This window comes from Meriones unguiculatus, chromosome 3, assembly GCF_030254825.1.
Source record: "Meriones unguiculatus strain TT.TT164.6M chromosome 3, Bangor_MerUng_6.1, whole genome shotgun sequence".
Lineage (NCBI taxonomy): Eukaryota > Metazoa > Chordata > Mammalia > Rodentia > Muridae > Meriones > Meriones unguiculatus.
In genome coordinates, this window is record NC_083351.1 from 8,528,317 (window position 1) to 8,544,138 (window position 15,822).

A 15,822-nucleotide genomic window follows, 5' to 3' on the forward strand; every position below is an offset into this window, starting at 1 on the left:
GTGGCCCATGTTACCATGTGGATGTCCCTGGTCTGGGCTGCCACCTGGGACCATGGTGATGTCTAAGGACTAAGTAGAGCTGGCCCCATCCTTTGCCTGGGCAGCATGGGTGAGCTGGCCCCAAGGGCATGAGAGCAAGAGAGAGAGAGAGCTAGCTCTGCCCCTTGTCAGCTGTGGCATTGGGTGAGCTAGCTGGGAGAGTGCTGGAGAGCTTGTCCTAATGATGTGGGTGCAGGAGAGCTAGCGGGATGACCAACTCAGCTACCACCCAGGCCCAGATCCAGGGCTCTGAGTTGGTCCACCCCAGCATCTACCCCATCTATGAGCTGCTGGAACACGTGAAGGGGCCAGTTCTGCAGAATCAAAGCTGCAGGATCTCCTTGACACAGGGCAACAACAGGATATTTGAGAGGAGTCCTGGGGAGGATCCAGTATTGATAGTGTAGAAGAAGCCAGAGCCTTGAACCAGATCAATGACTCATTACAATGATCGGTTGGGGGTTGGTCTGATGCTTGTATTTTGATGCTAATTATTGGCCCTCAAGATCTGGTTACTGACCTATCCCTGTTGTGTGAACCTGCTGGGACATTATTTTTGATTGGTTAATAAAAAAGGCCTGTACCAGGGCAGGGCAGAAGGAGGTAGGCATGGCTAAGGTTCCTGGGCTTTGGGGACAGGATAATCTCATGAAGCTGACAGGTGGACGGAAAGAAAGGTGGAAGGAGGACTCCATGATGGGTTAGCCTGGAGAAGGAACCACGTGGGCCAGGAGGAAGGATGGTGTGGATGAAGAAAGTGAACCAGATGAAGGATATAGAATTATGGATGGGAGACAGGCCAAACAGTAATGGCTAAGGTGGAAGGCACTGGATGGAGGCTGCGAGGTGGATGGTGACATCATCGAGACAGGGTAGGTGGAATGTCTGCTCAGCCGAATTTATATATAACAGGAGGTTAGATTTTATAACATAGGTCTTATGGATTGTGATATTGGGTTAAATTGTACTGCTGTGGTAATTATAGGGCTAATAATAAATATTATGTAGCCCGACACCATTTTATTTCCAACAACAATGAACATTTGCAAGTAAAGCTGTTTGTGACACGCTGCAGCTTCTACAGCAAGACAGCTTTTAAAAAGCCTTTATTTTTATTTCTTGTTTTCTTTTGAGGGGGAGGCACAAGAGTAGAGAGTGGGTATGGAGAGGTGGGAAGATGAGCGGGATTGGGGTGCATGATGCGAACTTCACAAAGAATGAATAAAAAGTTGGAAAAAGAGAGAAATGACAGCAGTTTCTTTGCCTGAAATACAAGCATTCGTGGGAGAGCTGGCCCACCCCTTGCTGGCTTCAGCATCGCATGAGCTAGCTGGGACAGTGCAGGCGAGCTTGCCCTGGAGGTGCGGGTGCTGGTGAGTTGATGGGCTGACTAGCTTAGCTACCACCCAGGCCCAGACCCAGGGCTTCGAGTTGGCCCTCCCCCACATCTACCCTGTTTATGAACTGCTTGAGCCTCTGAAATGGCTGGTCCTATAGATCCAAAACTGCAGGAGCTCCATGACACAGGGCAACAACAGGATATCTGAGAGGAGTCAGGTGAGGTTCCAGTATTGATGGTGTAGCAGAAGCCAGAGGCCTGGAACCAGATCAGTGAGTCATTACAACGAACATTTGCAAGTAAGGCTGTTTGGGCAAAAGGGTATACTGTGGGACCCACTGTGACATGCTACAGCTTCCACAATGAATTTTTTTTTCTTTTGAGAGGCTGCCAGGGTGGAGGGAAGATAGAAAGGGATGAGGAGGTGAGTAGGCTTGGGATGCATGATGTGACATACACAAAGAAGCAATAAAAGATTAAATTAAAAAAAAGTCATAAATCAAAAAATCAGGGCACGGTAGTTGTTGCGCTGAACATGCCTAAGCACAGTGAGGATAATGGCTGAGGCTGCATTCTCACCTGAGTCCTGGCAGGGGACTCTAATTTTGCATGGTCCTTCACAGTCTGTCATCTGGGGAATGAAAACACAAATCTGGAGTTCAGTCCTATGGAAAACAGCATCTTCTTGTGACACTGTGCCTGGGCCCCAGAGGTAGGGCTGTTCCTTATGTCTGCATTTCCTGTTTTTCTTTGATTTTCTTATGTCATGGTACCTTGTTCATAGCAACTCATAAAATCATTAAACTTTGTGTTGCAATCTGCAATTATTGCCTGGCCAAACTCCAGGAGTGGCAGGAGCCTGCTGTGTGAGGCTTTAGGGCAGGAATAGACACATTTATCTCCTGGATTAGCTTTACCTGCCCTTTCTCTGACTAAGCTTTCGCCTCAACAGACAAAAGAACAGAAGAGATGTTTCAAGGTTCCAGATTCATGTTTGCAGGGCAGACAGAAGTTACACATATAGAAATGAGAATGACCGATAACTGGCAAAACTTCAAATGTCACTCAACATCAGGAACACTGGCAATATGGTGAGATGGTGTAGGAGAATGAATGGACGCCTATCACATAGCATGGACGTCCATCATACCCATGGTTCTGCGTGAAGGTGGAGTGAAAAGTCCTCTCTGCACAATTCCATTAATACACAATTCAGAAACCAGCAGATGTTGCTGTTAAGAGAGCAGCCATCGTATGCAAGTGAACACACAAGAGAAATACTTTCTATGCCTTTTCTAGGGAACCTTCCCTAGACTCTGGGTATGTAACCTATGTGAATCCTGTTGTTTTGGCCTCTGCATTAGACAGGCCTTCAGCCACACCTGGGGTTGGTCAAACATCTTTTGGATTCTGTAAGACCAGTTGTAAGTGGACTTCATCCAGCCTGATTCCTTCTCTGAGAATGGTGCCAGTGTGGGGACACTTTTTGCACACAGTTGTTTTAGTCCAGGAGAGAATGTAAATGATCAGAACCAGTTTTGAAAATAAGCTTGAAACACACTTGCAGTGATTTTGTGGTGTGTCAGAACCTTCTCTGAGTTCTGAGCTTCTAATGAAGCTCCCCCATGGGATCTTTCATCATGGCCACCTTGTACTTTCTGGGAATTAACAGCCCATCTAAGGCTGTGGTGGCATGACATGGCCATTGCCCTCTTGAACTACCAGGAGCTGTGATTCTGAAGGACGCCTTTTACAAGATTTTACAAGACTGAGTTGGTCAGATTTCTGTCATGAAGCAGCAAGAGGCTCATGAAGAACCTCCCTGAAGATGGATAGGCGGTCGTTAATGGTTGCTGAGAGAGACTTTGTTTTCTTCATCATGTAGCCACACATGTTCCTAGAAATAACACCAACTAAACTCGCAGGGTCACCAAACTGCACCTGGGTGGAATCGCGTTTGTTTCTATCACTGGTGCCTATTTGCAACGAGAAGATGTTTATTCAACTCTGCCCAGAGGAAAGTTCATACACTGAAGGCCACATTTCTGGAGAGCAGAAAAGGTATTGTTTAAGGCCACGTAAACCAACATCTCGGTTGGTAGCCACAACCAGCGAGTTCTCTGCAGCTCCCTGCATTCTAGATTGAAAAATTAAACAGGGAGAGAGCAAGGCACCAAGAAGCTGGGGACAGAAAAGGTTCGGCCCACTTATGTCAGGCTTTGGTGCAGAAGGGGGCTCATCTCAAGCCTTGTGTGAGGGAGTCTATATAACCACATCAGACCTCTTTCTGGGACCGTGAGGAGCTGGGGTGTAGCAAGAGCCCCCAGCTCTTCTATCCTTCTATTCTTTCTCAGATCCTCCTTGGTGTAGTTTCCTGGTCCATTAGTTCCTAGATGAGCAGGTTCTTCTGGCTCCAGTCCGCTGACCTGGGTGGCTATGTAAGTGCACAGACCAGACCACTGTGTCAGATGCAGTGTAGAAAAAGAAGGTAGAGGCAGCAGCCCCTAAGACTGGGTCAGGTGCTCCTCACACAGAATTTCAAGGGAATTTCTCAGAACGGCAGGTCTCATGGGCCTCGAGATCATGATTTCGCTGTGGCTGGTGCTACTGACAAGCCTGTCCATCTTTGTCCTGCGAGTGTTCGCATGGGCTGTCATTTGGCACTTTCTTACTGTAGAAATCCCTTCTGCCTTTCATTGTCTGACACTGTTTGCTCCTACTCTGGCGAGTCTGCTTTTGTGGGAACTGTGGGTTAAAGGTATTATCTGTAGCTCTTTCCTTCTTCTCTTCCTCCTCCTCCTTCCATTCCCCTTCCCATTCTTTTTGTACTTCTCCAAGATTGAGTTGGGGGAAATTTCATGTTCCCCCCTTCTCTTTCTTCCCTTCATTTTTATTCCTACCTCTTTCCTTCTCCTTTCTCTTTGTTCTCCCATCCCATTTTTTTGACACAGAGTCTCACATTCTAGCCTAGCCTGACCTTGAATACACAACCCTCAGCTTCCTGCTCTTGAGGGTTGGAATGACAGGCATGCATCACCACTATAGTGTACTATGCTTTTCTTCTGAGAACTGAGAAAATAATTTCAGACCAGTTGAAAGTCAGTGAATACTGTCAGAGGTCTAACATCTTCAACAACAGCCTGTTTCTCCCTCCCTCCTACTTCCTCATCTCCATGTGTTTCCTTACATGGATGTGAGATCCTATGGCCAGGGACTACCTTCTTAGCCTTGTCCTGAGCACAGAGAAGGCATTGCTTGTCATCAAATTACCCATGTGACGTATTCAGCCAGTCTTTCAGCATGGGTGCACTGGTCAGCTAAGTTGGCTGACTAACATTGGTTTGGCCTCGGAAGGGAGGCAGGGAGCTTGAGTTAATTACAGATGTCCTAATTCTCAGTGGAGACCCAGCAGGAGCCAGAGAGTTCACTGTGGATTCCTCAGGGGACATTTGGGAAGGAGGAGAGGGATGAGAATTTCTTGTCCAGGCTGTCTTGCATGCAGTCTTATTCTGCTTTCACTGCCCATGATGGATGGGAAGTTAAGGCAACAGGGTTGAAGCAACAGGTCAGGTCACGTTGCATCCACAGTTAGGAAGAACGAACACTGAATGCATGCTGTGATGTTTTCTTTCTCCTCATACAAAGCTCAGGATCCCAGCCAGGGAATGGTACAACATACAGTGGACAGGCCTTCCCTCCAGAATTAGTGCAACGAGCACATTCCCTTACAGCCCTTCTCAGAGGTCCGTATTCTAGATTCTAACAAGTTGATAATTAACGCCATCACAGTATCACGCCAATCACTGAGAAGGCATGCTTGGGGCCTGTGTACACGGACCTGTGTACACAGTTAATATTCTCCCCTTTCGCAGCGCTAACCCTTACCTCTTATAAGGTCATCATTCTTATCTTCACCCTTTGGGCTGAAGTTCCAGGGAAGAGTCTCAATAGCCCCAGAGAGTGAGATCACAGCACAACTAGGCAATGGATTATAGAGCGGTTCCCATCTACCAACCAAACTTTCTCAGCAGCAGGCGTTCACTTTGGGGGTGCTTTCTGCTTGGGTGTATCTGTTCTTCCAGTTGTGAACAGTTATGTATCAGAGGCTCTTAGGACAGAAGTAACAAAGTGGCGAGGTCGAGGCTCTCTCTTCTCAAACGAATTTGAATTTTTAGGGGATGTTTTTGATGGGCCGGGACTTATCCCCAGGACCCTTTCTTATTGTCCCAATACAGAGAAGGAAGTTTCTGTCCTTTCTTTTTTTTTTTAATTTAAATTTTATTTTATGTGGATTCTGGGAATCAAATCTGGGTCTTCTGCAAGAGCATCAAGTGCCCATCCCTCTGTGGTGGCAAATGCCTTTAATCCCAGTGCTTGGGAGGCAGGTATCTCCAAGTTCAAGGTCAGTCTAGTCTACAAAGCAAGTCCAGGACAGCCAAGGCTACACAGAGAAACCCTGTCTCAAAAAACAAACAAAGCAACATCAAGCACCCTTAACCGTTGGGCCATCTCTCCAGCTCGAGGGCGTTTCTCCTTAATTGTGATAATCTCTAACAATTACATCTTCTTTCTAAGCTCCATCTTTTCATATAATTTAAAATTATTTTCTTTTCCTACCGAAAGGAACATTTTCCATATTCTTTTGTGTCCCTTATTCTCTCTGTGTGTCATTGTAGCGCTGGATGAGGATAGTGAGTGGTAGCCATTCCACAGCCTGAGTGCCGTCCTGTTGTGAAATTTCCTCTTCCAACAAATTAATCCTTTATCCTTATATTTAGCCTCATTCAGGTTCTCAGGACATAGACAGAACACAGTCACACACACACACACACACACACACACACACACACACACACATATATATTGGCTAGAGTATTATGTGAACGCCATCTAAGTTTCCCAGCATAGTGTTTTCTCCCTTCTGAAGCTTCACAATCTGGATCCCCACTATTTGCTTCTAAACTTACTCACCAGAATGGCCCTCTAAGTTCTTCTAAGAACATCCCAGGACTTTCCTCACTTAAAGTTTTCCACATTCTTCCAGCAATCCTGTTCTAAAGGCCTCTAAACCACATGGTCACGTTTATCACAGCAAGGGCTCCACTTCTCTATGTCAGTTTTTGTATTAGTCTTTTTCTTTTTGATACAAGAAAAATATCTGCTGAGATGGCTCAGTGCTTAAGAGTGTGCAAGTTTGAAGAGGATCCAAGTTTGGTTCTCAGCACTCCTAACAGGCAGCTCACAACTGCCTACAACTCTACCTCCAAGAGGATCCACAAGGCCTCTGGCCTCCATGGCCACCTGTGCTCAAGTGCACATACCTATAGACAGACATGTACACACAATTAAAAATATATCCTGAAAAAAGCGAAAGAAAGATGAAAAGGTGTATTTTAGTTCATGGCATGGACATTTTTCCATCTTTTGATATCTTCTTCAATTTCTTTTTTCAGAGACTTGAAGTTCTTATCATACAGGTATTTCACTAGCTTGGTTAAAGTTACACCAATATACTTTATATTACTTGTTATTGTGAAGGGTGTAATTTCCCTAATTTCTTTCTCAGCCTGTTTGTTGTTTATATAGAGGAGGACTACTGTTTTGTTTTTGTTTTTTCAATTAGTCTTGTGTCCAGCCACTTTGCTGAAGGTGTTTATCCTCTGTAGGAGTTCTCTGGTGGAATTTTTGGGGCCACATATGTATACTGCCATATTATCTACAAATAGTGATACTTTGACTTCTTCCTTTCCAATTTGTATCCCCTTGCTCTCCTTTAGTTATTTTATTGCCCTGGCTAGGACTTCAAGTACTATATTGAAGAGCTACAGAGAGCGTGGGCAGCCTTGTTTTGTTCTTGATTTCAGTAGGATTGCTTTAAGTTTCTCTCCATTTAACTTGATGTCTTGCTGTATATTGCCTTTATTGTGTTTAGATTTGTGCCTTGTAGGCCTGATCTTTCCAAGACTTTTAACATGAAGGGGTGTTGGATTTTGTCAACTGCTTTTCTGTCATGTAATGAGATGATTGTGTTTTTTTTCTATCATTTTGTTTTTATGGTTTGGATTATGTTGATAGATTTTTGTATATTGAATCACCCCTGCATGAAAAGGCTGATTCTTTAATTATATATGTATTAGAAATTATGGTTCTTATGGGAATACCTGTTCAAATTAACATTGACAATGCTCTAGCATATGTCTCTAGTAAAATGAAACCGTTTTTTTCCATATTACAACATGAAGCATATTACAGGTATATACCATACAATCTTACAGGACAAACAGTTATAGAGGGATCTAATCACATTTTAAAATTTATACTTAATAAACAGAAAGGTAATAAACCCTCAGAGATAGATTCTACAGAGCTTTATTAACTTTAATTTTTTAAAATGCTCACAAGAAAATAACAGAAGCAGTGGAGAGATTTTTTGGATAGTAGAAACAAAAAGCTGCTGAATTAAACAGCCTGTATATTTTAAAGATGTGTTGAATGTGCTGACCTCAAAATAAAAACTGAGATATGTGTTACCTTGGGGAAAAGGTTTTTGCCTTTGTTTCCACAGGAGAAGAAAAACTGAATATCACCAAGGTTGAAAAAGATTAGATTCAAACAGGAGAGACCTCCTGAATAAGGAGAGGCAATGGTTCATCAGACAGCTTGGCCATTCAGTCAAAACCAACTTATAAAGACTAACAAATACCTTTCATTTGATCAGGCATAAAAAAATAAAAGTAAAGAAAATATTTTCAAATGATAATTTACCAAAGGTACGCTTGTCTTACTGTCATGAAATGAAGACTAGGTTTTCTTGAACCATGTGTCTTAATTTCATGTTAGATTGTCAATTGCCATGCAGCCCACACCACCTTAGACATCAGCTTTTGAGTTTTCTTGTTAAATAAAAAGAATATTTTAGTTGTTTGTATTAAAAGCACAATTAGGAGATTTTAAATGTTTTAAATAAATTCAAAGTGTTACTACAGTTTAAACTTGTTCTCTAAGTCTCTAAGAGCTTGAGTAACTTGGAGCTAAGATAAAATATCTGAGCTGGTCAGTGGTAGCTCATGCCTTTAATTCCAGCAGAGACATGCGGATCTCTACAAATTAGTTTTCTAAATTTTAGAGTTACAGTGAACAAGGTGGCCATGGTGAATGCCTTTAATCCTACCATTCAGGGACAAAACTCAGATACAGTTCCTAACTGGTATGTTTGCACACTGGAGAAATCATCTAGCATCTTTACAGATTGTTATAAAAACCTTCTACAGGGTTACTGTTGGCCTTCCTGATCGGGTGGGAAGGTGTCCAGGAAACCCACAACTCCGAGGCTTGGGGAGGTATCTCAGTTCTGAGGGGGGGCAGTGTCCCAAGGGAGGAGTATCCTGAGACACTGGAGCCCAGGAACCACACAATGTCCCCAGGGTATCCTGAGACATGGGAGCCCAGGAACCACACATCTCTGAAAGGAGGCCTCCTCAGCAGAGGTGTGGCAGCTCCTAGGTGGAGGTGATCCCGACCTCTAAAGAGCTGAGGAGCTTAGAAACCTTAGTTCTGCTCCTCCTTCATTTCTTCTCTTCTGGGCTTCTTCCGATGAGAGAATCACACCAGACAGAAAATCTCTTAAAAGAGATTTCTTGGAGGGACAAATCCATGTGTGGTTGCTTCTACTCCCAAGTGAAGAGAGCAGAGAACTGAGCAGACACAGGGTTTATAGAGGATTTCTTAGGGGGCAGAGCTTTCTAGGGTTGAGATTTCCAGAGTGAGGAATGGTGGGGTTTCAAGTCCTGAGCTTGGGAGAAGCTTAGGGGTTGGTGGGTTTTGTCCAGCCTTTTTACCTAAAATTAGCATAAATCTGGGAGGGGTCCCACTTAAGGGCTAGAGATGGCCCCTGTGACAGAGGCTGGAACTGCAAGTTTGACAGAGAGGTGTGGAGGGGGGGCCTATTAACTCATGCCCTAATGGTTTTACACAGACTTGAACTCTAAACTAAACAAAACAACTTTCCTTAGCTAAACTATGAACTTATACCAAGGGGTCAGATTTCTAGTTCTGGTCCCTGGCTGGCAGTGCCAGACCTTGTAAAGCTCCCTGCCTCAGAGGAAGGGCTAGAGTGTACCTTGTTGCCACAGAGACGGCACCTGGAACTCACAGACTAGCTCCAGTTAAACATACCTCCCTCCCTCTGAGTTTCCTGTCAGCAGCAGCCATAGCTCAGGCCTCAGGTGCTGCTGCTTTCTCTATGGCTTTAGCTTCTCAGTTTCTCTAGGTGTCTCATCTCAGGTCCCAGGGCTGTGGAGATTTAGTCTCAGCTGCTCTGGAGTCCTGAGCTGTTGCTCTCTGGAGGTGTAGAGAGGCCAGCAGCCTAGCCTGAAGATCCCAGCACCCCTTTCAGGGACCACAGAGGCTGGCACCTAGGAAAGCTGAAGATCTGAGGAGGGGGTACCCAGGGAAAGATGTAGGGGAGCCCAGAGGCAAAACTTGAAGTGGCCTGGCCTGGCTGCTCTGAGTTCCTCAGCAGGGGTCCTGACACTTTCCTGCAATGTATACAAAGTTTACAAAGGATGCAAAGTAAAGAAAGGGAGTCTGGTAGGGAAGGCTTTCTTGGCTATGAATAGTCTACAGTTACTGGAAAGCCATCTAATTTCCAATTGGGACAGGAACAAAGAGCAGGTTTTGTGACTGCCAGTAAGCTCATTTCTGTGCCTGAAAATCTGACCAACACTAAACCAGATGATGTCCTAATTATGGATATCATATTTATTGGTGAATTGGCAAGTGGGGACTCTTCATAAAGCAAAGAGGAGTCGACCAACATTTTCTGCTGGCTTCTATTGTAAACCCTTTCCATATAAAGCAAATAAATATTCTATCCTTGAGAAACAAATCTGGACATTTTACGAGGCACGGAGAACCTTATACTCAGTTACTGCCGAGCACCCTATGGTTATAAAAGCATCCCTTACAATGATGGATTGGACCCATTCAAATGCAGAGACCTTCGTAGGCTTAGCCATGGAAGGAGAGGTATAACAATGGAACTGGTACATATCTGAATTCCTTTGTGACCAGGATGTGGCAGCAAAGGGGTCTGTGCCTTCCCACACTGAAGAAATAACTCTTTTATTTAAACTGCTCTCTCTTCCTCCCCAACCCCCGAAAAACACCTATTGAACTGTGGGGGCCGATGGAATGGTCACAACATTTGGGTGATGCATGGTTTACTGATGGTTCATCAACCACTGATGGAACCCAAACAATAGAAAGCGGCAGCCTATAGACCAGGGATGGAATGGCCAGTACTGAGGAAGGAACCACAAAATCAGCACAGCACTATTGGCTACAAGACAAACAACTAGGAAAGCAAAAGGAAAATCTCTGTCTTCCCTAATTCATGCTGCATGTCAGTGGTATATTTATATGGTCATCAAAATGGAAAACTACCAACTGGTGGATCAATAGCAAAGATTTGGTCACCGGAGGCAGGTATGTAAATGGCAACACTTAGCCAAACTTAGCAAAGACATAAAATTTTATGTAACTCATATAGGCAAGACAGACAGAATGTCTGAAAATAGTGCAATAGCTGACAAATTGGCAAAATGTTTAATAAGACTAGAGTATTAAAATTTACCATGGAACAAATTCAGAATAAGTCAGCAAGACTAATAGATTACACATTCAAAAAAAAACCCTGAAAGTTTACCCCTAACACTAAAAACTAAGGGAAACTGAAATGAAAGTTTCTGGTTTCTTTGAAGACTCAGTTGAGCCATGTGATGTTTTGCTGGAGGCTGGATTGTGAAAGGGCACATGATGTTTTGCTGTGAGCTCTCTCATGCGAGTGGTGTGACTTTGGCCAGCTGAGAACATACATGGGTGAACTCTAGGGAGGGGAGATATACAGAAGCCCACAGACAGTGAGCTATCAGTTTTTGGATCAACATCATTGCACTGATCTTTGTGCTTTGACACTTCCAAGAGAGAAACGGTCCAGAGAGCTTCTCAGGGCAATCCAGCCAAGTCTTGTAGCTTTCGCTGACCTGTCCTGATCTTCTGAATCGTGCTGATTTGTGTTGCTGCTTGGTGTTGGCCTTTGGACTGGACTGCTGGTGTCTGGACAACAAAGAGTGAGTGGACTCATTCAAAGGAAATACTTCTAGAAAGGTCTACAACCCCCTTTATATAATAACCTTTTTTCCCTTCCCCCACCTCTGGTCAGCGGGTGGAAGGGAGGTAGAAGCATTTAAGAATACTAAATAAAGTAGGTTTGTTGAAAACTCTAAGCCTACAGGAAACTGAGAATGAATTTAAACCAGGACAAATCAATGAGAGTAACTATTATAAGAAAGGTATAGCTAGGTGGTTCACACCTTCAATGGGAGGCACACTCCTTTGATCCCAACACTTGGGAAGCAGAGGCAGGCACATAAGAATTTCAGTGGTTTAAATTTAAAAGCTGCTTGCAGAAGGCAGATGGAAATTCAAAGTGAATGTCCTTTGTGATCTAAAAATATATACATTTAAACCTAGAGATTTGTATATAAAGACAAAGAGGAATATACGTACATTTATCTACACATACAAAGGTATATTTAATTTCAAAAGAATTTTTTAAAATTTCAGCTGAAAGAACTTTTTCTGCCACCCCAAACAAACAAACAAAACAAAACAAAAACATTTTGCCCTAGGAAAAATATAACCTGTCAAAAAAGGAAGCCCCCAGAGTTAGGGTTGGGGCAAGGTTTTGATTTTATCTTTCTAGGAGACTAAAAGCATCCAACTAAGGAATCCAGAGACCACTGGGTAAGTGAAATATTTAAAGAAAAGGGACAGATTATCAAGAGAAAAATGTCCAAAGAGAAAGAATAAATTGCCAGGTGGTATTGCCCATTTCTGTTTGACTTGAGCCCCAAACTAGCACTGTCACCCATGCCACCATCTTTCCAGAGCAGCTACTCCTTCTCACTGGACAACCACTGGATGTGGACCAGGGGTCAGATAGTCTGGGAGGGTGCTCCCTTCTTTCTTCCCACCATGCAGCTGGCCCGCCCATGGCAGATTCCCAAAAACTTGTCTCTGCTGACTTCTATAGACATGAGTGTCAAATGGTCTTTATGTGGTCCCAATTCAATTAAAAATTAAAACTGGCTTTCTGCTTGAATATTGTAAACAGAAATGTATTACGTCAACCATAGGTCAAGAGGCAGAGCAAGCAACCAGTTGACAGAAAGTGAACATAGGATTAAGAATATACCACAGAGAGTAAGAGGGAGTCAGGAGGACAGAAAGAGAGACACATAGGAAGTAGATAGGAAGAACATTCAGTTTGTAGGAGGTTGTTTGAGATGGCATGGGAGATGGGACATTCCTTCTGAGATGTTGGCTGAGAAGGAAGGTTAGCTGGGTACTTTCTCTGCGTGTCTTAGCTAGAAGGCTTTCCTCCCAGCATCTGACTCCCAAGTCTATTGGTAAAATCGAATGACCGAGAGTTTGTTAAAAATAACACCCTCTATTGGATCTGGAATTGGTAAAAGTATTTTCCCATTGTGTAGGCTGCCATTTTATTCTATTGACTGTGTCCTTTGCCTCACAGAGCTTCTCAGTTTCACGAAGTCCCATTTACTAATTGATCTTAGTGCCTGCACTGTTGATGTTCTGTTTAGGAAGTTATCTCCTGTGTCTATGCATTCAAGTCTATTTCCCGTGTTCTCTTCAATCAGGTTCACTGTGTCTTGTTTCATGTTGATGTCTTTGATCCACTTGGACTTGAGTTTTGTGCAGGGTGATAAATATGGGTTATTTATATTCTTCTACATGCAGATATCCAGTTAGACCAGCACCGTTTGTCAAAGGTGCTTTTTTCCCCCATTGTGTATTTATGGCTCCTTTATTAAAAAAAAAAAATCAGATGTCCGTAAGTGTGAGGATTTAGTTCTGGGTGTTCAATTTCATTCCTTTGGTCAATAGCCCAGGCATATCTACTGGAAATGCTGAAACTCATGAAGCCAGCACAGCTATTTGACACAGTTCCAGCAAAGCTGAGCCAAATGCTGTAATCACTGTCATTCTGTCTCTCACTTTTAAGCTGTGGTCTCTTTGTGTTGCATTCTTGGGGACTTTTTGCATTGTAATTTATTTTATGACTTTTCCTGAGAAAATTATGTTTGTATTTTTGGGAAAGTTGTGACTTACAATCTCTTCTGCTTTTATGTAAATAACTATTTGAAAATCTTTATGCCCTGGAGATTGTGATATGCACAGATAAGCACAAAGGCCCCCCCCCCTTTTTTTTTTAAATGAGGCCATAATTTCAAGAATCTTCTTGGGGTATCTGTCCCTAAGCAAACTCAAACACCATAATTTGAACAGGGAAAACTTAGAGATAGTTGACAAACTTAGGCTGGTCAGAAGAATTGGTAACAAATTAAGGCCTCTTTTTATAATATTTTTACACCCCTCTGAAAATGTAGTTTAAAGATAGGGGATCATACAGGGTACACCTCTAGAGGAACTAAACTCAGCAAATGAGATAGATTGACTAAAATAATTTTTCCTACTTAATAGCATAGATGATGATATTATATAAATAAAAGGAGTTAGATATTAGCATTTGCTATTCATAAAAAGACTATTTCAGATATTTTCTATCTGTCTGAAGTAATTTCAAACTGCAAATACTGCCAGCTTAAAAGCAGGCTGTCACATAATAAATGAGTTTGCTTTGGCAGAAACTCTCTTTGGATTCACTGAGTTGGAGTTATAGGGCTGGTAATGAAAAATGAAATCTGTTCTATTTGTACTTTCTAATTGTGGCTCAACTTGTAACCCTGGACATGTAATGAAAAATCAAACACACATCCTAAGACAAAATGATACAATCTGTACTTATTGCATAATTATTATTTATAAAGGTTTAAACCTGTTTAAATAAAGAAGTAAACTGATTGCTTGTCAGTCAAAGCTGCAAGATTCCCGACCACAGTACCAACTTAATCCTCCCTCGCCCCTCCTTATCTTCTCTGGGGAGCTTTGTCAGTTGCTGGGGCTGGCTCCCTGAAGATCAGTCTGTTTGTTTTCATGCCAATCCTCTGTGGTTTTTATTTACTATAGTTCTGTTGTATAACTTGAAATGAGGAATGGTGATACCCCTGGAAGTCATTCATTCATTCATTTATTTATGTGTACTGATGATTTATTATTATTAATTAATTCAGTTTATCTTGGTCATAGGTCTTTCCCTCCTCTCCTCCCAGTCCTACCCTCCCTCCCACATCTCCTCTCCTCTATTCTCAGGAATAGAGGAGCCCCCCACCCACAAATCCCAGCTCATCAATTCACTTGAGGACTGAGTTCCTCTTTCTCCTCTGTGGCCTGGTAGGGAAGTCCCATCAGAGGGAAGTGATAAAAAAGCAGGCAACATAGTCCCTGTCAGAGATATTCTCCACTTTCCTAACTAATGAGTCCACATGAAGTCTAAGATGCCCATCAGGCTTATGTTCTTGGGGTCTGTGCATTGTAGTATATCTATCCTGTGCTATATGACTAAACTCCTCATATATATATACCATATATGTCTTTTTGTGTCTGGGTTACCTCACTCAGGATGATCTTTTCTAGTTCCATTCATTTGCCTCAAATTTCATGATTTCTTTGTTTTTAATGGCTGAGTAGTATTCCACTGTGTAAATTCAGCACAGTTTCTTTGTCCACTCTTCGGCTGAGGAACATCTAGGCTGTTTCCATTTCTGGCTATTACAAGTAAAGCTGCTATGAACATGGTTGAGCAAATGACCTTGTATGGTGGAGCATCTTTTGGGTGTATGCCCAGGTGTGGTATAGCTGGGTCTTAAGGTATGGCTATTCCCAGTTTTCTGAGAAAGCACTAGATTGATTTCCAAAGTGGTTGTACAAGTTTGCACACCCACCAGCAATGGAGGAGGGTTCCCCTTTCTCCGTATCCTTGTCAGCATGTGTTGTAACTTGAGTTTTTTGATCTTAGCATTCTGACATGTGTAAGATGGAATCTGAGAGTCATTTTGATTTCCATTTCCCTGATGGCTAAAGGATATTGAGCATTTCTTAAGTTCTTCTCCACCATTCAAGATTCCTCTGTTGAGAATTCTCTGTTAAGTTCTGTATTCCATTTTTAATTGGATTATATGGTTTGTTGGTGTTTAATTTCTTGGGTCCTTTATATATTCTGGATATTATCCCTTTGTTGGATATAGGATTGGTGAAGATCTTTTCCCAATCTGTAGACTGCCATTTTGTTTTATTAATGTGTCCTTTGCTTTACAGAAGCTTTTCAGTTTCAAGAAGTCCCATTTATTGATTGTTGCTCTTAGAGCCTGAGCTGTTGGTATTCTGTTCAGGAAGTTGTCCCCTTTGCCATGGAGTTCAAGGCTCTTACTCATTTTCTCCTCTAGCAGATTTAGTGTATC

General features: G+C 42.7%; 1 pseudogene; it reads left to right on the forward strand.

The window, feature by feature from the left end:
- Positions 1-3,961: 3,961 nt before the first annotated feature.
- The window catches only part of LOC110539425 (arylacetamide deacetylase-like 4), a 53,464-nt pseudogene continuing 41,603 nt past the window's right edge, over positions 3,962-15,822 (forward strand).